At 28.9% G+C, this 25,845-nt stretch overlaps 1 long non-coding RNA gene across 1 annotated transcript; it reads right to left on the bottom strand.

The window, feature by feature from the left end:
* Positions 1-9,358: 9,358 nt before the first annotated feature.
* LOC120092920 lies at positions 9,359-15,036 on the bottom strand. Its single transcript, XR_005486216.1, has 2 exons — positions 13,988-15,036; positions 9,359-9,549 (listed from the first exon to the last, which is right to left on the bottom strand). It is a non-coding gene; the product is annotated as an uncharacterized LOC120092920 (long non-coding RNA).
* Positions 15,037-25,845: the final 10,809 nt, after the last annotated feature.

Genomic DNA, 25,845 nt, shown 5'->3' with positions numbered 1-25,845 from the left:
GACTAGACTCTGCTATATAACGTCGTTGATACTTAGAGGACTTGCAGTCTCACCTAAACGACCATAGGTGACATGACCTCAATCCGAGTGTTTTGTGAACTTCTGCCTTTGAGGGCGGTCCTTTGATTAGTATGGGTTAGAGTGGCCAGATTGCCAAATCACATGCCTACCTTTTTGGGACTTCTCTGATCTGGGAGCTGGGAACTCAATTCACAATATGAATTATCCTTTCCTGAAGCAGGAATAAGTAGAGAGATTGCTCCCTTAAGGACTGATTCCGGGCCTTGAACATAGGGCCACAGCTTCTCTTTGAAGAGAAGACTCAGTCATAATAGAACTATGATATATGTTCATTAAAGGGATAAGGGCTTAGTTACTACCTATGCGATCACGCATATGCGATACGGAGGCGCTGGCTATGCGATCGCTTAGGCGATGGTGCTTCGCGGCATCGCAGTCGTTTATACGATCGCGGAAGGCGGGCGTCGTGCAGAGTGCGCTAAGCGATCGTGTACTTCAGGCTTCATCATTTACTAAAGGTACACGATCGTGCAGTAATAACTAAACAATCGTTTGGATTTTTCTAGACAATCGTATAGTACATGTTAAACGATTGTTTAACTCTGGGAGTGCTGGTAAGTGATAGAGCAAAGAGTTTATTTTATCGTGTAGACGATCGCGGGGTGCTTAGTACACGATGGATGGTTGAAGAAGCGATACTTTACTGAGCGGTTCAAGACCTGGTTCGCCTGTTTGAACTGGAGACTCCTTGTCTTTGTAATAGTTAGCTTTCCCTTTTGTGTTTTAAGGCAATTTAACCCGGTTCATCAATTTTTATTGCTTATACATGTGATGTATGGTTCTTATATGTCAAAGTGTTTGTCACATAGTTCAAAACCCACCATAGGTTGTACAATTATTCATGAATCATGTATTATAAATGTTATAATCGAGCATGAAGAAATTACTTGAAAGCATGTGCATGCATCATGAAATATAAGAGTTATATTTTGCATTCATTGGGCATTATCATGCATCATCCTTTTATTCTAAATGTTATAGTCTAAGGGTGAATGGAAGCATGTTTTGCTTGTTTCATTGCTATTTTGTATAAGTGTTATATAAAAGAAGTTGCAATGAATGGACAATGCATTAAGCATGACACTTACGCTGTTTATAAGAGTTATGAATGCCTTGCATGTGTTAGTTTCGCATTGTGGTTATTTCTGTTTATAAGTGTTATAAAGGAAATTAGACCTAAAATCGATAATTCAGAGTTGCATGCGGACTTAGGGTGAACTCAATTTTTAAAAAGGTTTTAAAATTGGATTGAGATAGACCTAAGTTCAGTGGTTCTAAAGAGTTTAGTAACCTAGATTAATCTTTTAAAATCGGTTTAATAGGATTAAATTGGTTGGAATAAAAGATTAAATTTGTTGTAAATCTATCTATAAGGGATCTTTTGTCTAAGGTGGGTTCTGGTTAGGTTAGGGTTCTTAAGTTGACGGAAACGTAACACCCCTACCTGGGAACCTACCTGGAAAGGTGAATTAGATAGATTTTCAACAAGCATGCGGCGTTTTGGTCAAAGACTCCGTTAAAGAGTTTAATGGATGATGATCAAAAGTTGTGCAATTATCCAAGGTAAAAGGAAAACCTAAAAGTCACTTAGTTAAAATCCTTAGCCATGTTTTTTCTAAGTAAACTAAACCCTAGATTATAAAATACTCAGTGGGAAGAGGAGGCGTATCATATATGTCTATAATTCCACTCACGTTTCTCCCTGTATGTTCACACCGTGAGATTCATGCTTGGCCTCGAGATGCCCCAAGATGCATCCCCCTTCGGATGGTGTTTGCATGAGTCAATATCAAGGTGGACGGAGAGAGTATTTATAGTAAGTGGTTGAAGGGTGTGTGCCAACACGTCCTATGGTCTCTGTCATTGGTTTACACTGTGAGATCATTTTGTACACCCTCGTGTCGCCTTTGGAGCGGTCTCCTTCGTGAGCTATTGCGGTCGTGTAGATCGGGCGCTTGTGGTTGCTATTATCAACCAGAGTGCGCATCAGAGCATGGAGACGCTTCTGCCGATGTTCGTATAGAGTTTGTCTCTTTGTACATTTATTGTTCATGCTATAATTTCTCTGTATATTTGCATAACCGCTTATAATGAAGTCGACTGTAAATATATGTTGATTCATGATTGTAATTTGGAATTTTCTTGCTTTTGCTGCTCACGGAAATCTCGATTGTCAATTTCCTTCAATTTTAACTTAGGAAAAATATGCCTACTTACTTTTACTAAATGATTGTTTAAATTTTTCCAAAAGTAACACTTTGATTAATGTTCATTAAACATTTTAATAAACTTTAATCAACAATTGTATGCTTGTAGAAAATTTATCTAATTGACCTTTCCAGGTTAGTTCTCAGGTAGGGATGTTTTGTTTCCGTCAATTTAAATATCCCAATCTAGACAGAGCTAGTTTTAGACAAAAAGGTTCCTTATAAATATATTTGTTACAAATTTAATCTTTTAATTAAGACCAATTCAATCCTATTAAACTGATTAAAATATTAAATTAATTTCTAATTTCATTAGAAATTTTGTGATCTTAGGTCTATGTGAGTCATATTTTAAAAACTATTTTTGAAAAATGATTTTAACCTAAGTTTGCATGAAACTTTGAATTATTGATTTTAATTTCTTATTTCGTTTAAATATAACAATTATAAAGTAAATGAAACAAATTAAAATCATACATTGCATTGAATGACATATTTAATAAAATTATAATATTTATAAAATTATCTAAAGTAGTGTCATGCTTCATGCAATTCCCATTTCATTACCTAACATACATAACATTTATATATAGTAAAGTAATGAAATAATTAATAGCATGCATACATCCATACATCCAAACTATATATTGTAACCCTTATAATATAAATTATGCATGATTTTGTTATTAATGCATGCATACACTTATATTATATGATTCATGAGCATGCTATAAAATTAAATAATGTAATTATATTATAACATTTGTAATATAAATGATGCACGAATAATGCATAATCTATGGTGGGATTTTACTATATGACATACATTATGACATATATAATTAAAAATGAACGATACATCAAATGCATAATTTAAACAGCAATTTAAGGACCACGATTGGACTTCCTAAACCATTAATTAAAGTAATATAACATTTATATTAATTTAATTAATAAAAAAACACACTATTACATATAATAGTCAAGTGAACCTGACGTGAACCAATTGGGCTATAAACCGATCTGCGCGCAAACTGGTCAAATTTTTTCATCTCGGAGCGTTGCAACGCTACGAAAAAATTGACCCATCTGCCTCATCGCAGTGTTGCAACGCTCAACGCTACTTTACAGTTAGCCACTGTACAATGCAATTTGCTTCGTTTCTTCTCCAATTTGCGCCTCGTTTTCTCTAGAAAATCACTAGAATCAACACGAATGACTCAATACTTTAAATTTACAGACTTGATCGCATTAATACAAAAAAAAAAAAGGATTGTTACAAACCAAAATGTAAATTTAAAGTAGTAAAAACTATAGACCAATCCTGAAATTATCCATGAATTGATAACCATTCATTCATCTATTCATCGACATGAACAAAATACATAATATAAACTCACCATTAACTGTAAAAATCAATTCTGAAAAATTAAAATGTAGACCAAGAACCTGGCTCTGATACCAATTGAAGGAACCATGAGGCCCATAGCAGAAGTGCAGATCGTTCCCAATTTCCAATTTCACATAATTATGAAATTACAAAATCCTAAGTATGCAGTTTAGCAAAAATACAACATGCTTTAGGAAGAGAATTTGAGAATGAAAAACAACTTACCCTTGAAGAACAACTTCATGATAATCCTCCTTGATCGGTCACGAATAACTCGATAATGAACACTCAATGAGGACACCACCAAGCGGAGCCTTCTGTATTCTCTTTTGGGTAGAGAATTCTCAGGAATGTGTGGGCTCTATTACTTTTGGAAGAAGAAGGAGGAAATTTTGAGAGGAAAAGATTTTTGTTCTTTTATGGGAATCTACTGTAAAAAACCACTTTTGTGAAGAAGGTGAAGAAAACTGTAAAAGAACCAATACTACCCACCACACGATTAAATCTGAGAGAAAATAATAACTCCCTCTCAAATTAAATTCAAATTTTAATTTAACAAATAATAATAATAATTTAATACATATTTATATGACAACTAACTTATCATGTAATATATATTCAACCATATGTTATATAGTATATAACACATAACCTGTAGTTTTTATATTGTATCAAATACAATAAAACCTATAGTTTTTATTTCTCTCAATAATGTATGACATTTAATATAAATAACATTATACTAAATTTAATTATATGAATCCAATTTATATAAGTAGTATTTGAATCATATTCAAATATTTAATTCCTCTCAAAATAAACTTTATATTATAATGTATCAAATACATTATATTAATTATATCACATATAATTAATTTAAATTAATTATATCGTATATAATTAATGTCCTCAATTAATTTTAAAAAATCAAATTAATTCAAAATTAATTTTTAATAGTCCATATTGAGCTACAGAGGGGACCTTATGAATCTGTAGATTGAAGTTTAAAAAAATCAAATTAATCCAAAATTAATTTTTAATAGTCCATGTTGAGCTACAGAGGGGACCTTATGAATCTGTAGATTGAAGCTCCAATGATACTTGGATAATTAATTAAACCTCTTTATTTAAATTATCTAACATCCATTAATTGTCAATCACTCCACTAAAGACCGACAATTGCACTCTTCACACTACAAATATATTTCTGTGTCCATTGGATATAACCAATCAACAGTGCGATGACCCTTCACAAATTACTTATAAGTACATCTGAACCAAAATTACCATTTTGCCCCCGTAGTTACATCTAACTCCTTAAGTACCACCGATTCCTCTAATGAACAATAAGTCATAGTACAACTATGACCAAACCTCTCTCGGGCCAAAAGAGGGTGTGACGCCACATTGTTCAAGCCTTGGAATCAGTCCTTAAATGAGCAATTTATCTACTTATATCGATATTAAGGAAGAAGTAAATTCCATCTTCTATAGCTGCGTTCCCAGCTCCCTAATCAGACGAATCCCCAAAATAGTAGGCTTATTGAGTTAGCGATCTGGTCACTCTCACCCATAAAAATCAAAGAACTGCCTTCATAGGCAGAAGTTCACAACTCATTCAAGATTCTGGTCATGTCACCTATGGTCATCCTAGTGAAATGTAAATCTCTACTATTAACGATGTTATATAAAGAAACTATTCATTTTGTGGTCCAGTCTTATACAAGACCTTTTGTATAGAACACTCCCGTTCACGTGTCTTCACATAAATGATTAGGATCAGATCAGTTGTAACATTTTACAATAATTGTAACATCTACAAAACGGACCGTATTCGTAGTGTCACCAGGATAAGGTATCCAACCTTATCCATCTACTACAGACCATTTAGGTTATCACTTAAACATGATTCACATGTATGTCTCTACATACATGTTTAGCTACAAAAGATAATCTTAGTTGTTAGTTTATTGGTTTATGGGTTAATGCTACTAAATGTCGAATAAAAATATCTCATATTTTATTAAATAATTAAATCCTTTGTACATTACAATTATAAACTACAAGACCCACGAGTGTTGTAGGGCATCAACCCAACATGGAGTGGCTTTGATTTGTTTCCTATTTAAGCAGCCTTTTTCGATCCTTTGCATTCAACATTTATATATTGAATTGAGCATTAGCATTTGAAGTGTAGCCACTTTGATTTCTGTTTTGTAGTTTAAATGTAACGAACATTTGAAATGATACCTATTTAAGCAATCCTCTTCAATTCATTGCATCTAGGCTTCAACATCTAGAGTTTCAGAGGATATCTGGAGTTATTATATGGTGTTGCACTATTGTGAGCGTTTAGCATTAAGGTTGTCTATAACTGGTAAAATATTCTTGACTAATTTGTTGATTCTCAAATCTTGTGGCATTTTAATCATTATTTTTAATCCAAATTGCTTAGGCCAAGAAATTGAATTAAACTAATGTTGTTTTGTTTGGGTCACTAGTTTTTTCTATTCTTGTTCACCGAGGGTAATATTACATGATGTGTTTTACTTATTTGTTCAAATTTTCCTTTGGTTCAATTTTGTAGGTGGAAGAATAGTCCCTAGGTTCCAAGAATTGATATCATTGAAGGCATCATTGGGACACTCCTAATTTATCTTCAACTTATATTTAGTCATTCTAACCATTTTGTAGTTCATTTTGTAGGCATCGTTGCAACTTGGCATGTATACTGTACTTGTTTAACATATAATATATATGTATAATTCTTGGTCGATACGTAGGGATTTGTTGTCTAAAACATATGGAGTTTATTTGGATGAAAAATATATTTTATCTTGGTTTTGGATTTAAATTATCATCCAACTCCTCTTTTATGATTTATTGGGGTTGTGAAAGCAATTAGGATTTTATTTTGTGCATGTACAAGTAACAAAGAAATATTATTGATTTGCCCGTACGTAAGTAATTTTTTTTCAATAATAAAACCATGACAAACATTTAATAATGGACAGTCATCAATAAAAAGTAAGTGAAAACCGACATTAAAGATGATGTTCAATGTCGGTTGAGAAACGACATGAAGATAGTATTCCATGTCGGCTAAAAACTGACATTGAAGATAATTAGCATTGAAATCTTGGCCATCTATAATGTCGATTTTGAACTGACAGTAAAAGCCTTTTATAACACGATCTTCGATGTCGATTTTCAACCGATATTATACCCTATAATATCAATTTTAAATTGACATTAAAGCCCAATTTTGTAGTAGTGATACTATGTTCTTTCTTTTTGGGAGGTTGAAAAAGTTTATAAGACTTTACTTTGTTAGGATCTTTATCGAGATATTTTGCCTATAGAGTCTATGTATTTTTGTTGAAGAATGACTTGATTGGGTTGACTTTTTTTTTTTTTTTTTTTCAAGGGGAGTGGTTGAAATTGATTATTAGTATGTTATTTTCTAAGCTTATTTGTCTACGTTTATTAAAGATTTTCTTTATTTGTTTAATTCACTATTATTAGTATCCACATAATCATTTACTGATATATATTTTATATATTCATGTGGGTTGATGAAATGATATCTTACCAAAGCAAAAGAGAACCAACAATGATAACTCAACTACATTATAAATATAATCTTAGACACCTGAACAATTGTGCATTTTGGAAGCTAATGTACTTTATCTTAGCTTGTATAGTTTGGATAATAAGTTTATTTTGGGAAATTATTGAATACTTTATTTTATAATATTAATGGATTATGAATGGAAGTGATAGTACTTAGTTTATTATGGAATATTTCATGTGTTTGGATTTTAATTAAAAATGAGTACTTGAAGTAAAGTTTATCAAAATCTAATTAATGTAAAAATTATTGTTGAGAGAAAAGCTATATATTTTATAGCCATGAGTAAAAGTTATAGAAATTTTTATATAGTAAAAAAGAAATACTACCAAAAGGTTATTACAATAACAATAGTAATCATAAAAGATTAAATAGCATTGTTATAGCTGTAATTATAGATATAAATAATATATAATAACCTTGAAAAAAAAGCTATTATATATTAAAGACAACACATTATTTTAGCTACGTAAATATATTATAGTTTTACTAAAAAATGCTATCAAATGTTTTTATAGCAACATATATAAGTTATCTCTTTATACTCTATTATAACATCCATTATAGTTCTACAAAAATATTATAAAAAGTTTCGGACTTTTAATAACATGAGCTGTCAAGATCTTCGAAAAAGGCTATAAAAAGTTTATTATAACTTTTTTCGTTAGGTATCATATTCATTATTTCTAGTAACAAGGATTGTGGGAGAGGGTGGAAGGGGCTTGTGCGATGCTGATAGAGATTAATTTTTTTTTTTCCTTTTTCTTTTTAAAACTCACAAAATCTTTTATATATATATTCTCCACATATATTTTTTTAATAAATTAGTCATCTTCTCCAATAAACTTAAATTTGGTTCTAAATTTTTTTAATTAAAATAAATACATTAAACTTCCAAAATTATGAACTTGAGACTTATATTAAAAATATCGAATCCAAAAATTTGAAAACTAATATTTTAATTTATTCTGGTATAAATATAATTTATTAGACTTCAAAAGCAACCTAAGATAAATTCGAAAGATATGAAATCTATGAAAAATAGGAGATAAATTCAAATTTGAACAAGGAGGAAAACTAGGAATTATGGAGGAAAAATCAGGAATTAGGGTATAAATAAAAAATTAGGGACTAATTTATATATGATAACAGAGAGAACAAATTTGAAGCGTGGAAAAAAAGTCCACATGCCAAAAATGTTAAATATTTCAATAAAGAATTAGTTTTATATGATAACAGTCAATTTAATAACACAAAATACAATTACACTATATATATATATATAAATAGTGTCTAATTCCTAATTTAATTGTTTCTAATTAAATATGGTATAGTTGATACAATACTTCTAACACAAGATGTAATTACACTGTATATGTAAAATTTTAAAAAGTATAAATTGTGTACACAATAATATTCTAAACAAACAATTGTAGGAAAAAAAATCTTACGAGAAGATTGATGTGTTTAAAATAGATACAATATTGTTTTAATTAGAAACCATGTAAAAATGATAGATAAAATCTCAGAATTTCATATTATAATTACACTATATATGTAGATATAAATTTACTACTTTTCAGAAAGGTGGTTATACAAATCTAATTTCATAAAAATTGCTAATTAGAAATGTAAATTGGGCAAAAAATGCACCACTTTTATTTTATATATATAAAATCTATTAGATTAGAAACTGATAGCTAATGCTTGCCCATTTACGTTATATTTCTAATGAGGATTGATTCACACTATAACAATTACATTGTATTCAATTTCTGATGGATGATCACATCAAGGACAGTTCAAGTATTATAAAAAGTAATCTCACGTGAGTAGCAAACATTTTGCCAAAAAATTTATAATTTTCGAAATTTGCCATATATCCAAATAAAATACGAAATCTTGCTATTTTATCCAATTTCCATATATATGATATGTGTGTTGACAAAAAGAAAACCTAAGGCTCATAATTGGCCTAAGCCCCCACCTCCAATTCCTTTTTTTCCCCTTCAAATTTCTTGTTCCTTCCAATTTGACTTTTGGTCAAAATTTTACCAATGCAAAAACATATATATTCTTGGTGGTGGAGTTTTGTCTCCACACAAAGCCTAACATATCATTTTTTACAAGTGGTTTTCAACACATATTCTTTTATTCAAATGGCATAACCATAAAAAATAAACAAGACCAGAATCTTGCTCAACTTTGAGAAGATCTTCGAGAAAAGAAAAAAATATTATCTGCAAGATTAAAAAAGTATGTAATACACAAGGTCAGATAAGAAAAAAAGTATTCTACTAAAATTTACTTGTCAGTAACATTATGCTTGACATTATACATGGTATGTTACATAATACGTTGTTGAGGATAGAAAAACTTACAAACAAATTTGCACTACACATATCAACATATAAGGAAAAAATCTTCAGATAATTTGTACGGCATGAAATATGACATGTTACAAACAACCAACCATATTGTAGTAACAATTTTCAAAGTAAAATGAAATACATCTACTAATATGATATTTTAGCCCAAACGTTAAATTTTTGTCGGGAAAATAATATTACATTATTCAATACAAGTTATCAAATTGGACTGATACTTAATTAGCATTTAGTAAAGAAATTATTTGCTACACTAGGGAGGTCAATTATAGATTTATGGAAATTGAATTAAATCCAATTAAAGACTCATATGATTCATGAAAGATTTCACCTCGTCTATTCTAACCATAAGATTGGCCAATTCATAGGTTAAAAGAGATAAATTATAGTTTGTTTATTTATTATATCATATTCAATAAAGAGAGTTCAAAATTATTAATTAAAAAAAATAGTTTCACTTTTGAAGAGTTACTTTTAAGTTCCTATGGGAAAAATATATACTAGAGAAGAAAAAAATTACTGTCTTTCCCTCTTTTGTTCTTTAAATTAGAAATCCATTGAGAATAACGAGAAAGATTCAATACAGTTCCATTATATACACTTTTCAAAAGGATCCAAGAAATTAAATCAAACAAGTTTTTGTTTGATCTTCTTTTCAGAACCATTGATTTTAACGTTAGAAAGACTATATTTCAAAAAGAAAGGGGGAAAAGTGGCCAAAATAGATGTATTTTTCAAAATTTTGATTGATTGTTTGATTATGTTCAAAATAACTCTGACTCCATGTGGGAATCCTTTCGCTCCTTGTTTTTATTTTTGGTTTTTGAAAATCTATTTCTGGTTTTTTATTTTAAAAAAATAAAAACCGTACGAACCCGTTTCGTAATCATTTTATTTTTTATTTTTTTTTTAAAATTAAGTTTATGAACACTACTTTCACCTCCAAATTTCTTTCTTTATAATCTACTTTTCACCAATGGTTTAGAAAACAAGTCAAATTTTGATGACTAAAAAAAAGTAGCTTTCACAAAGTTGTTTTTGTTTTTTAAATTTAGCTAAAAATTCAACCATTGTACTTAAGAAAAATTCAAATTATGATAAGAAATGTAGATGATATAAACTTAATTTTCAAAAATAAAAAATAAAAAACAAAATTAAGATATATTTTTATAAAATTATAAACAGTTTGAATGCATATACATATTTTGTTACTGTTTTTGGTTTTCTATTTTTTCAAAACCAAGAACCAAAAACATGTTTGGTAATTCTTTTTCAAGTTTTTGATAATCCTTTTTAGTTTTACATATGTTTATAAAATTAAAATCAAGATATTTTTACGATAATTTATTTGTATCATATATGCATAGTTATAAAATTATGTTTATTTTAACCTTTTTAAACAAATCTATATCGATAAAACATTATCAACAGTTTGAATGCATGGATTAACCACAATAAAATGAAGAATAATAAACAAAATGACAAAATACAATTATTATTTTGATTTAGTAAAATATCATTTGAGAAAACAAAAATATCATTCCAATAATGTTGGGTTATTTTTTGAGAAAAAACACTCTTTTGAAGAGTTTGCATTTTGAAATTTGTTTTTAACAAAATTTAAGATATACTTGTTAAAATGAAAAATGAGAATTGTTGTAAAAATAAAATGTAAAACAATAAATAAAATGTTTTTTTTTATCTTATTTAACTTTTATTTTTATTATATTAAAAAACTAGAGATTGTTGTTATAAAATTGAAAATAAATAAAAGGAAAAAAAATACACACTATTGTGAATATGAAAATCACCCTTCCTACCACCAAACGATAAAGCAAGTATATATTATAATCAAACACGATTTTTTAAAAAACAAAAAACAGTTTTCAAAAACCCCTTTTTCTAGAAAAAAAAAATTCTTAATCATTCAAAAACGTTTTTAAAATTTAGAAAACAAAAAACTCAATTAGTTATCAAATATGTCCATTTATTAGAAAAACAAAAACAAAAAACAAAATTAATGGTTACCAAACGGTCCATTACCTTTTTGTGTTTTGAAAATTAAGTTGGTAAACAATACTTCTATTTATCGATACTTTTTTAAAAAATTAAAAAAAAAAAACACCTTTGGTCCCTAAATTTTCATGAAAGTAATAATTTAATCCCTAAATTTTAACTAATAATGATTTAATCCTGGATTTTTAAATCTGTAACGTAATTTATAATTTGTAATGATTTAGTTTCTATCATGATTTTTTTTTTGTAAAGTTTAATATTTTTTATACATGTAGATCAAAAAACTGACTGGAGTTCTTTCTTTCTTTCTTTTATTTTTTTTTCTCATAGACTAATAATAAGTTATTATATAATAAAAATTTACACTTAAATTTAATGAAAAATTTCATTATAAGGATTAAATTGTTACCTATTTCAAAATATAGAGACTAAATTGTACTTTTTAAAGTTCATGAACTAAATTGTTACCAATTTGAAAATACAAGATCTAAATCGTTACCGACCAAAGGTTAGGAACTAAATTCTTACTTCAATGAAAGATTAGAGACCAAAATATTTTTCACCCAAAAATAGGAAAAATAGACAAACATATGTCAGTAACAACCATTAACTTTTGTCAAAAAGAACTTAGTTCAACTGACATCAATGTAATTAAGAACCAAAAGATCTGTTTTTCAAATCTTCCTATCCTCAATTTCTACTTAGAAAAACAACCATTTTTTATTTAAAAAGAAGGGGTAAGAAGTAAATAGAAAGAGTACTTTACTGTTTGCCATTTACATCTTCAGCAAATGTTCTTGAGTTGAAAACTTTCAATTGTTGAATTCAAAAACATTCCCTCTAAACAAACCACCACATCTCACACCCTCTGTCTAATCAAAGCTTAATTAGTACAAAAACTTAGTGTTTTTTTAAAAAAAAAAAAAAAAAAAAAAAAAAAAAACTTAAAAGAACCATTTATTTTGGTGAGCCAAAACAAGAACACAATATCACAAACAAGAAGCAGTCTTGAGTTTGCATGGTGTGTAATTGATGATGTTGACTTCTCTAATTTAACACAAATGATTCAGATTTTCTCAGAGTGAAAAAGAAAGGTAAGAGAGAGAAGAGACAATATAATAATTAATTAATTATTATAAACATTTATGTGTGAAGAAAGCATATGTCTCAGTTTCAAAAATTGATGACACAATGAGACACACACCCTACACTCACCCATCACCCTCTCTTCCCCTCTTTCTCTCTCCTCACCTTTTCAATCACTCTCTCTCCTCTTCTTTCTTTGATTTTCTAACTTCATTTATCATTTTACCACCTTCATTTTTATTTTAGTGACTTCTTAAGGTTGAAAAACACATGAAAAATAACAATTTCGTCATTTTACTGTCGAATTGGTAACTATTTAGTCGTTGAACAAATAATGATTTAGTCCATACACTTTACAATTTTTATCGATTTAGTCTCTATTGTAAAATTTTTCATATATATTAAGTGTCAATTCTTATTACGTGATGATTTAGTCTTTATAATTTATAAATAAACTTGATTCTTGGTCAGTTTACCAATCTACATGGGTAAAAAAATTCACTAAATCATACTAATTAATACTTTTCACCATTGGGATCGAATCATTACAAATTATAAAGTACATGGATTAAATCATTACTTATTTAATTTATGAACTAAATTGTTACAAATTTTGAAGTAAATAGAACATATCGTTGTCAACTAAAATTCAATAACTAAACTGTTACTTTCATGAAAGTTCAGGGGCTAAGAATGTTTTGTTAACATTTTTTTTGATATACTACTTAGATTAACAAGTAATAGTTTGACATGAACGAGTCAAATAGAATCCATGGAATTCAACAAACATAGTATACAATAACATAAGTATAGTTAAATGAACATAAAATTTGTATTATTGTAAAAAAATGATATAGTATGAGGAAATACAATACACACTAAACCAAAATTTTGCTAGATCTGGGTTTCTTTTTATCTCATTGACTTATTCATTGTGTCACATCTTTTCAAAACTTATTTGTAAATTCAATCAACATGTCATGTATATAAATAATTGATCAAAGCAAGTAGAATAGAATAGAATAGATAGGCTAATTCTTTTGATCGTAATGTAATAATGTAAATTCTAAGTCCTTGCAAAGTCTCATATCTTTTCAAAGTAGTCTAAAGAGTGAAACATGCACAGTTACTGCATTAAAATCTCAAGTTCATAAGATTCTCTCTAAAACAAAGGATATACCAAACTTACCCCTTTCAATGAACAGGAATGAACTTCAGTTTGAAGGCTGCAATTCTCAGATGTAAAGGCTTAAAAACAAACAGTAACTCCACAAAACCATAAAACAAGTTAGGAAAAAAAATATTTCAACATAAAACAAAGGCATAATATATAGATCTAAGAAAAAAAGGTTTGAAATTTTTTAATAATAAATGTGTTGAAATTTGGTAGATTGAATATAAACCCTAATGAAAGAAATGAAGAAAGAGACAAAGAAGATTGAAAATGCCATGATTGTAAAAGAAAGAAAGAAAGAAAATCAGAGTTTAGAAGAGAAAGTTTAGATCTTTCTCTCTCATTCACACAATCTTGATTCATGAAAGAGAAATTTAAAAAAAAAAAAAAAAAAAAAAAAAAAAAAAAAAGAAACAACAACAAAAACACAACCAAAATGTAATGATGATATTTTCACTCTTTGGTCAGAAAAGAGATCTAAAAAAAGACAGTCAAAATAACACCATCATTACCCCAATCTGTTCCTGCCTCAAACAGAATCTAAATCTAAATCTTTTGTTTTGTTTTGTTTTTTTTTCATTATTTTTTTCAAAAACCCCATCTCAAAAAACTGAATCCGAGGTTCAAATAATTTTCCTTAAATTTGACCAAAAAAAAAAACACAAAAAGATTTAAACTTTACCTGTAGATCGAGAAGAGGAGACCAAAATCAACAACCCCATGAAAGAAAATCGATTTGGGGTTTTTTTTTTTTTTTTGGTGTAATAATTGAAGCAAAATTTGTGGGGGGAATGAAGCCTGGTCCGACGACACTTCGTTTCTAATGAGTCGATTTGTCGTAATCGCTTTGAAATTAAAACCAAATAAAAGATGGGATTTTGAGAGAGAGAAAAAAACTTATGGATCGAAGTGACCTCGAGCCAGACAACATTCCCCTCAAACAAAATTGCTTCTTTTGCCTTCTTCTTCTTCTTCTTCTTCTTGCTTTGTTGTTCTTCGAAGAAATATAGAGAGGAAAATGAGAGAGAAGAGAGAAAATAAAGAGTGAAAAAGAGATAAAGGGAAGTCTGAGAAATGCGTGTTCGAGAAGATGAAAGATTGAAATGGGAAAAAAAAGGGATAGAATTGTAAAGTGAAAAAGGACAAATGGGTACCTACAAAAACCGGGTTTTTTGGGTTATAAAAAAATAACCCTTTTTCCTCTCTCAAATCCCATCCTATACTTACCCTCTATATATAGAATCTTAATTCATATATCTCGCCTATCGATAATTGACATATACTCATTTATTTGAATTTCGAGATTTTACTAAAAAACTAGTCAATTATAAAAATCATTTCTGAAGTATGTTGATAGTCACTTTCAATAGTAAAAATCGGGTCTCAATGACTCTCAAATTTATAATATTTGTAAAAGTTGGACCCCTAAATGATGAAAATTACTCCCTCAGATCTATATACTTATATAAATTTGATAGTCCAATTTTAATACTTGTATAAATTTAAAGACTCAATTTTTACAAATAAAAGTTTGAGGGTATAATTACAGCTGTTACCATATTTTAAAACTAATTTTTACCATTTATTTTTAAAAAAAAAGGAATTTTGACATTAAAAATCATCATGACCTAATCACACATCATCCTTTGTAAGCCCTATGATTAATAGAGGATGATGGTGATGAAAAATGACTATATACAAAATAAGAAAAGCCAAATTTTTGGTTGAGGGATTGGTTGAGCCAATCCAATAACCTTATTTTGGTAAAAAAATGAAATCTAAAGAATGGGGTTTAAAAAGAAAAAAAATAAAAGAAAATAAAAAGTGAGTTTCTTTTTATATTACATGTTTTTGATGAGGGTAGTGTAAAAACTTTGGGGTTAATGTACAAAAAATGTTCATAAAAAAGGCAAATCCTCGTTCAGTGGGTTTTCAGTTTTATTTCATTTTTTTCTTTTTGGGGTCTACTATTTTTCTACGTTTGCAGCGGGGGGTTCGAGATCAAAAGATGGGGGCCTCAGGGGTAGAGAAAAAGAGTTGGTGGAAAGTCAGAAAAATTAGGTTTCTTTTTTTTTTTTTTTCTTTTTTTTTTTTCAGGTGACTGCTGGTCCACAGAGAGCCCCTTGTGTCTTCATCTCTGATTTTAGAGATGTTCATCTTAAGATCCAATATGTGATTTGATTTTTTATTTTTGTTTTTATTTTAGAACTGTTTTGAAAAATAATAAAGTAAACGAACTTATTTATAAATATAATAAAATGTCATTGTTTATCATTAATACTGATAGATGTCTATCATTGTTTATTAGTATCTATAATTAATAGATAGTAACATTTTGCTATATTTAAAAATATTTTCAACAATTTTGTCATTTAAAACAATTATCATTTATTTGATTTGATTTGATTTTTGAAAAAAAAAAACTTTTTTGAACCTTAGCTTTCAAAATATTTAAGTCTTTAAGTTTTGAATTTGATTTCAATTTAGTTTTTAGGTTTGGAAATGTTAGAATACTTTTGAGATTTGTATCAATATTTGGTCCCTAAATTTTAAGATTTGAAATTTTAATCTTGATTTTTCATTAAATACTTATTGATTGTTGATGTTTATTAATTAATTTAAAATAAATAAATAAATCATTATTATATAAGTTTCACTCTTTTTTATTATTATTTAAATTAATTTTAGAATTTCACTTCATAATTATTTTAAATTATTTAATTGACAATAACGCCAAAATTGAAAGTGGGCATTTTAATGGAAAAATTAGGATGAAATGTGTCAATCTTGAAACGTAGATATCAAATTTAAACAAAACAGAGAACTTAAGAACTAAAAGTTTTACATTTTAAATTTTAGAGACTATTTTGAAATTAAACTCAGAACTTGAAAACAAAAAATGTACTATTTCGTCAATTGACATAACATTTATACTATTAACTTATAGGTTAGAGGTTTAATTTTTCCATTTTACGTATTAAATATAATATCTTTGAGAGAGGAAAAAACTTAGGGACTTTTTTTTTTTTGGGCTTATTTTTTGCTTTTACTGTTTCTTTATCTCTTTTTATCTTTTTCTCTACTTTATGAAATTCCTCACCTTTGAGATTTTTTTTTCTTTTTTTCTTTTCAAATGGAGAAAAGTGGGAGCTTTAGTACTATTTCCTGTCACTGCCCATTGTTTTGTATTTAAATGAATTGATATGACTACTGAGTATATTTATTGTTCTCTTCTCACTTTGTGAAATTCATTTCTGTGTGTCAAATACTGGATATAAATATTTTCTTGAATTTCATATGCTTTGAATTTATTTTTTAAACGTATTTAAGTTTGCTCAAATAATTTTTCATGTCAAATTTAAGTTTCAAATAATTCAGTGTTAAAAACTTCAGCCAATCCAAGAGAATTATGGAAAAATTTATAATCTTTTAATTTCTTGGTCAAAAAATATGTCTACATTAATTAATTGAATTATTTAGATTGTATGAATAATATTTTTGTTAGAAATATATTTTAATTTTATCTCCGTTTGGTAACTTTTAATGATAATAATGTGTTTTTTTTTTTTTTTCATTAAGTTTGAATGGAAAACAATAATTGAATATTTATTTATTACATTCTTGAGTTCTTTTTCTATTTGGTAACTATTTGTTTTTTTAAAAAAAATTAAATCTATAGACAGTACTCCTAACTTCAAATTTCTTAGTTTGTTACCTATTTCTATCAATGTTTAAAAAACCAAGTTAAAATTAGAAAACTAAAAATAAATAACTTTTAAAAATTTGTTTTATTTTTAAAATTTGGATAAGAATTTAACAATTATGAAATGATTAATAAGGATGCAAATCGTTAAAAAAAAAAAATAGAGAAAATAGGCTTAATTTTTAAAAACTAAAAACAAAAAATGAAATAATTATCGATGGGATGTAAAAAATTAGTTTAATTGATCCTTTAATCCCTTTCCAAATTCGTCTAATTAACATCTATTCTATGAGAAGTTTAGTTGAACCAAATGGGAAACATAAGCGTGGCCATGCCAGCCCCCTACTACTATTATTATTACCCCATTACTGCATATGAAAGCTTATATAAAAAAACGTTTACATATTATTACATAATATTTTTTTAAAATACTTTTTTTAAAAAATTAAGTTCGTAGACATTATTTCCATGAATGAGTTTTTTTTTTTCACTTTTTATCTACTTTATAATCATGTTTTTAATATTTTATTAATTTACCGTCTATTATGTCATGTCTAAATTCACCCGTAACATTAATCCCATTACTTATTAAAATTTAGTCGACTTTTAATTACTTTAAACTAGATACTTTGAGTTCGATTTGAGTATTATTTTCTAGAACACATAATTTTACAGGGAAGACAAAGGATCATAATAAAATAAATATGTCATGCAATTAATTAATTACATCAGCTAGATTTAAACAAAATTGTTATTAATTTTGAATGTAGTATAAAAAATTTCAAATTTGAAATAAAACTTATATGGGAATGAATAACTTTGTAGAAATCTTCAAGATTAAAAATGTGTTTTATTTTTGCTTCCAATCTAAGCTCTCAATGTCTTACATTCTTTTATGATCTTGTTTGTTCTAGTTTTTAGAATTTATCTTTTCATTAGTTTTTTACTGCGGGTTAAAATTCTTTAATATCTTTTACCATAAGATACTTTTCTTGCATAGGGTTTGTTTTTCCTTTGGTTCATGACAATATGGATATGAAATTTTCAATGTCTTTTACTACAATACTTTTTTGTTGGGCTAGATTTCAAACAAGTTCAACTAGTATTGATTTTCTTAATTTTGGAATAGAAAGGTAGAGCACTGTCGTCCTCATAGATGATGCCAATTGTTGAGTTCAAATTCTTGATAGGAAAAAAACACACTTGACCTTTACATGACCGCAATCATAAATTTGTAATTTAGAGAAGAGATGTCCTGCAAAACAAAGAAAAAAAGATTTTGATGTCAAAGTTAAAGATGGAGAACTATAGAATAGATATGGAATTTTAGTTCCATATCTCATATTAATATCCCTCATATGAAGTTATAATCATGTACTTATAGGTAGAATGTCTTCTAGGAATTCAAAAAATTTCAAATTTTAAAAGTCAAATGAGTAATCCCCTCAAAACCACCCCCGCCAACCACTGCTGCCAGATCCTAGCCGACGACAACACCTATTGTGTCGAACTCACCCCTAGCCGCAATCACTTGTTGTGCCGAACCCACCCCCAATTGGAGCTTTTGCCCACATTTTTCTCCTAATTGTTTCCCTTTTTTAGGAATCACTCCTCCTTCTCCCCTTAAATTTAAGGAGCGTATCGGGATTATTTATCTTGATATGTCTTTTTTGTAGAATACTATACGATAAAAATCTATCGTGTGTCCCCGAATTAATCCAATAGAATTCTGTCTGTTCCGGTTCTAATATAATAATAAAGAAAAAGGTTACTTCTGAATTGATCTCATCTTTTAAAAAAAAATCCTTTGTTGAGTAATAACTTAATTCTTTACTAAAATATTATTTATTATAAATATCAATAACCCATCGTTTTCATTACGAAAAAAAAAAAATTGGCTATTCCATTAGTTTTAGTTCATGAATTCGTGGAGATGTCGATGGAGGAAATTCTCAGATGGATTTTGTGTGGTGTGAAAAGGAGGGGAGGTGAGTTTTTGAAGATACCGATGGTGGTGTAGGGGGGGATTGCTCATATGGGTCTGTGGGTTGTGGCAGCAGCAATGGAATATACGATGATTTTGTTTGTGCTGTTGATGGGGGCGACAAGGGGAGTAACAAGGTGGTTTCGGTGATTGTGGAGGAGGAGGCTTTGCTAGAGGCGGAAGGGTCCGTTGTTAATGGGGGCAGAGCTTTGGATGGAGTTGGTGGTAGGGTTGCCGGCAAAATTGTCCATTGCAGCGGAAGAGACAATGAGAGTTCATAGCAGTGGAATATTAGATGCAGATGAAAGTGGAGTAGCAGATGGTTAAGGACACGGTGGCGGAAAAGATGAAATTGGAATCGCGAAGTCAGACGATTTTGGAGGTGACTACTGCGGTGGCAACAGCGGCATAGATCTGGGTGGGGATTCAAGGCATAAAAAAAGTTGGAGGATGAGATGAGGTGATTGTTGTGGAATTTGACGGGTTCAAAGGAGGCCATTATTGCGGCCACACTTATGATAGAATACTGACTGAAAAATTTGATGCAATGAAAGGCGACAAAGATGGAGTGGAAGGAGAAGTCGGCGACAGAGTTTGTCTAGTCATTGGTGATGTTTGTCTTGACATCTTTAGTTGGTAGAGTTCCACCAATGTATTGTAGTTTTTATGTACTCTATCATTTATTGGAGTTTGCTTTAAAGAAATAAAGTAATCTGTTAAAAAAATTATTTAGATGTGGAATGAGATAATGGAATTTACCTTTTCTCATAAGATGAAGATGAGATGGATCTTTTCTAATCAATAAGTTAGGATTAGATCTAATAATTGATTAGTTGGTAGTTAGACTTATTTGAACCAACTCCACTTTATATTGTATATCTATCTTTCCTTATTTTTCTTGATTTATGGCCTATTTCATCCGATCCAAATTCATCCATAACATATTTTTTTTTTTTTTCAAAATGTTGCATTATTATTTCCCTCGACATTTTATAAATATTTAAAAATAGCCCTTGAAGTAACCAAAATTAAGACCTAGAACAGTGTGGGCGGTAACATAGAAGGGTGTGGGAAACATGTGGCTTCATGAAATCAGACTGCTATTATGAAGCTGCTTTCTCTTAATTAAATCGGGTTCATTATGGGTGGCGTGGATGGAGGCGTATGTTTTGCAGGGGTGGTATTTGTGGGCTGGGAGTGAGGTTGGGAGGTCTTGGTGCTTGAGGGCTATCTTGCGCTATAGAGATAGATTCAAGTATCTGGTTCGTTTGATGGTCGGCGATGGACGGTCTTGTTTTGTTTGGTGGGATCCTTGGTTGCTGGGGGTGCAATTTTGGATTCATATGGGTCTACGGTGATTTATGATGCAGGGAGTAGTTTGGAGGCACGGTTATCGGAGTTCTTAGGAGGTTGAGGTGGCCTACAGTGTCTTGGGAGTTGCTTTCCTGATATCTGAGGTTCTATTCAGGCATAGGGGCGGTGGAGGGGGAGGATTATTGGGTTTGGGAGCCGGGTGCTAGTAGTCAGTTTTCTATCGGTAGTGCTTAGGAGAGTTGGCGTCCTCGTCGTCCTAGGGTATCTTGGACTAGTATTTTGTGGGTGGGGGTAGTATTTCGCGCCACTCCTTCTGTGCATGGGGTGTATTGTCAGAGGAGGAAGGGGAGTGTCTTCTATGTATGGGAGGTATAGAGTCTCGAGATCATTTATTTTTTGAGTGTGGGTTTGGGAGAGAGGTGTGGTCTGGTGTGTTACGTTAGTTAGGTTCGTCACATCGGGTGGTGGGTTGAGATGTCGAATTGAGTTGGTTGAGTCGGGTGGGGTCGAATAAGGGGGTGGTAGTAAGTTGTTCCGTGTATTCTATTGTGCTTCCATCTACTACATCTGGTAGAAACATAATCGGCGGTAGCATGGAGATGGACCGAGGTCGGTGTCTGCTTTGTTTCACCTTATGGTCTCTACGATTCGTGCTCATACTGCTTCCTGGCGGGTTGATCTTCTTGGTCTTATCTAGCATGTTTCGGTTGTTTTTCTTCTTTTTGAACTTGCTGTTGCTCTATGTTTTACTGTTGTCCCTAGTTGTGGGATTTTGGTCTCTCTTATTTGGCTCTCTCCCTGGTGTTTGGGGGTTTTGTTTTACATTTATGTTTGGTTATGTTCAGGTTTTATCTTGTTGGCTTTGTTTACATTTTGTTGACCTGTCTTTATTTGTGCTTTGTTGCGATGATGCCTTGATCCTGGGCTATGGGATCCTCCTTGTTGTTATATAATAATATCATCTATTCTAAAAAAACATAGAAGGGTGTGGCAATCCAAAATTTTATTTTATGTCATCAACCACAACTAATAGATCTATGAAATTATAAAAGATTTCTACAACAAACAGTTGTTTTGATACTTTGGGTACTAAATTGAACTTCAACCATCCCCTTTCATTAACTTCTCCTATTTTATACGTTCAATTAGCAATTTTTTTTATATTTAATCTGAATTTTGTAGCTTTCTGATCCCTTTATATACATATATATATACATATAGACATATATATACACATATATATAAAGCTTGGGGTAGCACTAAGATTTTTGTATACAGAAACTAAAGTTCTTAGAGATACTTTTCAGTAAAGTAGAATATAATTAGGGTTCCCCCTCCCTTTTTAAGGATCTCCTTTAGTTCATCTCTAATTGAAGCTCTTGCTGAGATAAATAGTGGTGTTAAAAAAAAAAAACAAAAAATCTAATATTTTCTAATTTTTGTAATTTTATTTTCATTTTGGATCACATGACATTTATAGCAAAATTTCTTTGAAGTTTTGGTTAATCTATTTCATACTTTTAAATTTTATTATCTCAATAATATTTTGGAATTTCTTAGATGATCATTAGGATGCAATGGGTTTTTGTCAATGTAAATGATTGGAAGATCTTAATGCATCTATTGATTACTCTAATCAAAAATATAATTTTTGAAAATAAAAAGATAAAATTGGCTAAAGTATAACTCTGCAGAAATATACGAGTTTTCAAACAAGTATAGCATTAGTGATGGAGTAGGTATAATATATAAAGTTTAATTAAAGAAACAGAAGATTTGTATATATTTTAGGTAATAATGCTTTCTAGGATTCCAACACAACAAACCTCAATAATTTTAGGATTCATAAAGCTCAATAATTTTAGAATATTGTGTTTACAACTCAATTAGGTGAGACATTAGTATCTACTTTATTTGGTTGAAGATTTGAGTTTCTAAGGAAAAAAAGAAAAAAAAGGAAAGAAAGAAAAAAAATAAAAAATACCTTTCTTGTTATACATTCTCACTATAAGAAATATTGCTTTTAATGACTAAACTAAAACGTTGTTAATAGTGAAAAATGTGTTGCAAAAAAACCTTCAGCAACTTAAATATTAATGTCGCATGAAACATCATTAAAGCTCCATCGATGAATACCTTTTGGCAACATTTTCCGAGAAATGTTGCAATTTGTGATGAAAACCACTATCGTCACAAAAATTATTTGCGATGAAAATCTATTTATTCGCAAAAGCTTGCTTTTGTTAAAAAAAAAAAATATTCATTTAATTTCTAGTAATGACGTTTCTTGCATCTTTCCTATCTTTTGTATTTCAAATCTAATAAACATTTTGCTTGTACAAATAATCAAATAAAATAAGATCAGACCAAATATATTGATAAAAAGGTTAAAATTAATATATACACATACATGTAGAAACTTTTTTGTATAAAGTTTTGAAATTACAAAATAAGTGAACCAACATAATCCTTAAGTTATGATGTCTTAAAAAAACAAAAGAAACATTACTAAATGTTCTACCCACAAAGATGAAAGAAAGTCAATTAACAATCGTTCATTCTTGTGTTGTCAACAAGGACCGGTTTTAATCTTGCACATAACATATACAATTTTTATCTCATTTCAAACCCAAGTAAAATCACAACAATAAACGTATTAAAACAATCTCAAGCATAATAATCACAAATTCAACTAAGATGACAAGATCAATATGTAAAATGTAACAACTTAATGTTCAATAGATTTAATAGTATTAAAATAAAAAATAGGCTCAAAATCAATTGCACAATAAGACTAGAATCAAACTTAATCACACATGAGAGAATCAAAATTAAACTAATCATACAATTATGCTTATCATAATTTAGTCACACAAACTATGCTTCAAATTAAACAAATAAACTCCAAATAAAACTTTGATTGCATAAATAACTTCCAAATGAAACTACTAAGTATACAGTAGACTCAAAATCACTATTCAATCAAACAATTAGCTCAAAAACAATTTTCAATAATATAAATAACGTTCAAATAACAATTCAATCACACATAGTTTCCAATACACGAAATAACTCAAAATAATAAAAGCTTACTACTATCACAATTAAAAACTAAACAACCCCTCCCCTTTAAATATTAGTAGAATCACATTACCAATCATAAATTATGTACTATCACAATAATAAAATTTTCGAGTTACTTAAATGCATGGAATTTTTTTAAAAAAAACTTAAACATATAAACATAAGAAAGTCCTCATAGTCACAAACATGCTATTACATATGATCTTAAACTAAATCAAAATCCTCGTTAACCAAAGATCTATTTTTTTTTTTTTGGAAAAGATACAATTATGATTGGTTTATTTAATTTGTAACTATTATATATCATTTCCTTTGTAATGCCTCACTACAATAATTAACAAAATATTTATAATTTAACCTAAGTGGTGCTTAGAGCTTTATAGTATTCTTCTAAAAAAAAAACTTTTCTAAATTACAATAATTCGATTTCAACTTTTTCTCATAATATTCATTAGTTTGCAAAAGTTTTTTTTTTTTTTTTTTTTTTTTTTTTTTTTTTTTTGAAGAGGAAAAAAAAGTCTAAGCTTTGGGTTTGTCCATAAAATGACCTTAAAAAAGTTGACATTGACACCAATTACCAATAACTATTTGCTTTTGACCATAAAAGTTTGGAGAAAATTTCCAAAAAAAATTCAACACTTTCACATTGAAAAACACAACAACCTGACCTGACCTTGCCCATTGACCTAATTCTTATGTCTTTCATGAAAATGGCTTGAAACTTAGTCCAAAGCTTTGCCTTTTTTTTTTTCATTGGTATCAATTCAAAGACAATCTTCATTTGTTCCAAAATCCCCACCACATGTTAAATTTAGTATTAAAGCCATTGTCCCCTCTTTGTTAGCTTTTTAGTATTATAGAATTTATGGACCTCCTAAGTCAACTTTTCTAAAGTGTGCCTTATTGATCAAATTGTCTCTTGGGTGAAAAAAGAAACGTTAACTTACATGTGAGGAACATGTCAATCACCTTATAAAGCAACTCTTCTATAAAAATTTGGTGTAAGAACATATATGCAAATAAAAATCTCACATTGACTAGAATAAAGAAAGATCCGTAGAATATAAATGAGAACAATTATCTCCATCAGTATGACATTTGTTAGTGAAACTAAAAACAATGTCAGAGAATGATGTCCAAGTGGACAATATAATCAACATTAGTGTTAGAGCCAATAATATAAAACCTTGTATAGAAGAAATTCTCATATTTCTGACAAAATTAATTAGTGAGTAACATTATATAAACTATGTGAATATAGCCTAATTTTGTAAATACAAAATCAATAGGATAACATTTTTGATAAAATATTACAAGGCTAATTATGCAAAAAACAAAGAGTCTTCTAGGACTTCAGTTTAGGATGGTTGTAGTTTTTAAAATAATTGTGGGAAGTTGTACTTTTAGAAAACTCAACTGTGTGAAAAGAAGAAAAATAGTATTTGATAAATTTTAATTTTAAATAAAAAACTAGTTATGGTATTTGGTAAATCAATACTAAATTGGTATAGTTTAGTTATATAAACCAAACTTGGCTTATTATTTCAATTATTTGTATATGGATAATTAATTTATAATTTATTTAAAATTGTATGCGATTTAAATTTTAACTAATTTTATTTAATATAAATTATTTGATATATTTTTTTAAAAAATAATTGTTATAAAAAATGAATAAATTAGAATTTGAAAATAGACCTAACAAATTATATTAATTTGAAATAATATTANATAATTGTTATAAAAAATGAATAAATTAGAATTTGAAAATAGACCTAACAAATTATA

Source organism: Benincasa hispida, chromosome 12 (genome assembly GCF_009727055.1).
Source record: "Benincasa hispida cultivar B227 chromosome 12, ASM972705v1, whole genome shotgun sequence".
NCBI lineage: Eukaryota > Viridiplantae > Streptophyta > Magnoliopsida > Cucurbitales > Cucurbitaceae > Benincasa > Benincasa hispida.
Note: the sequence above shows the minus strand (reverse complement) of the source record. Positions and strands in the feature narration are given on the sequence as shown.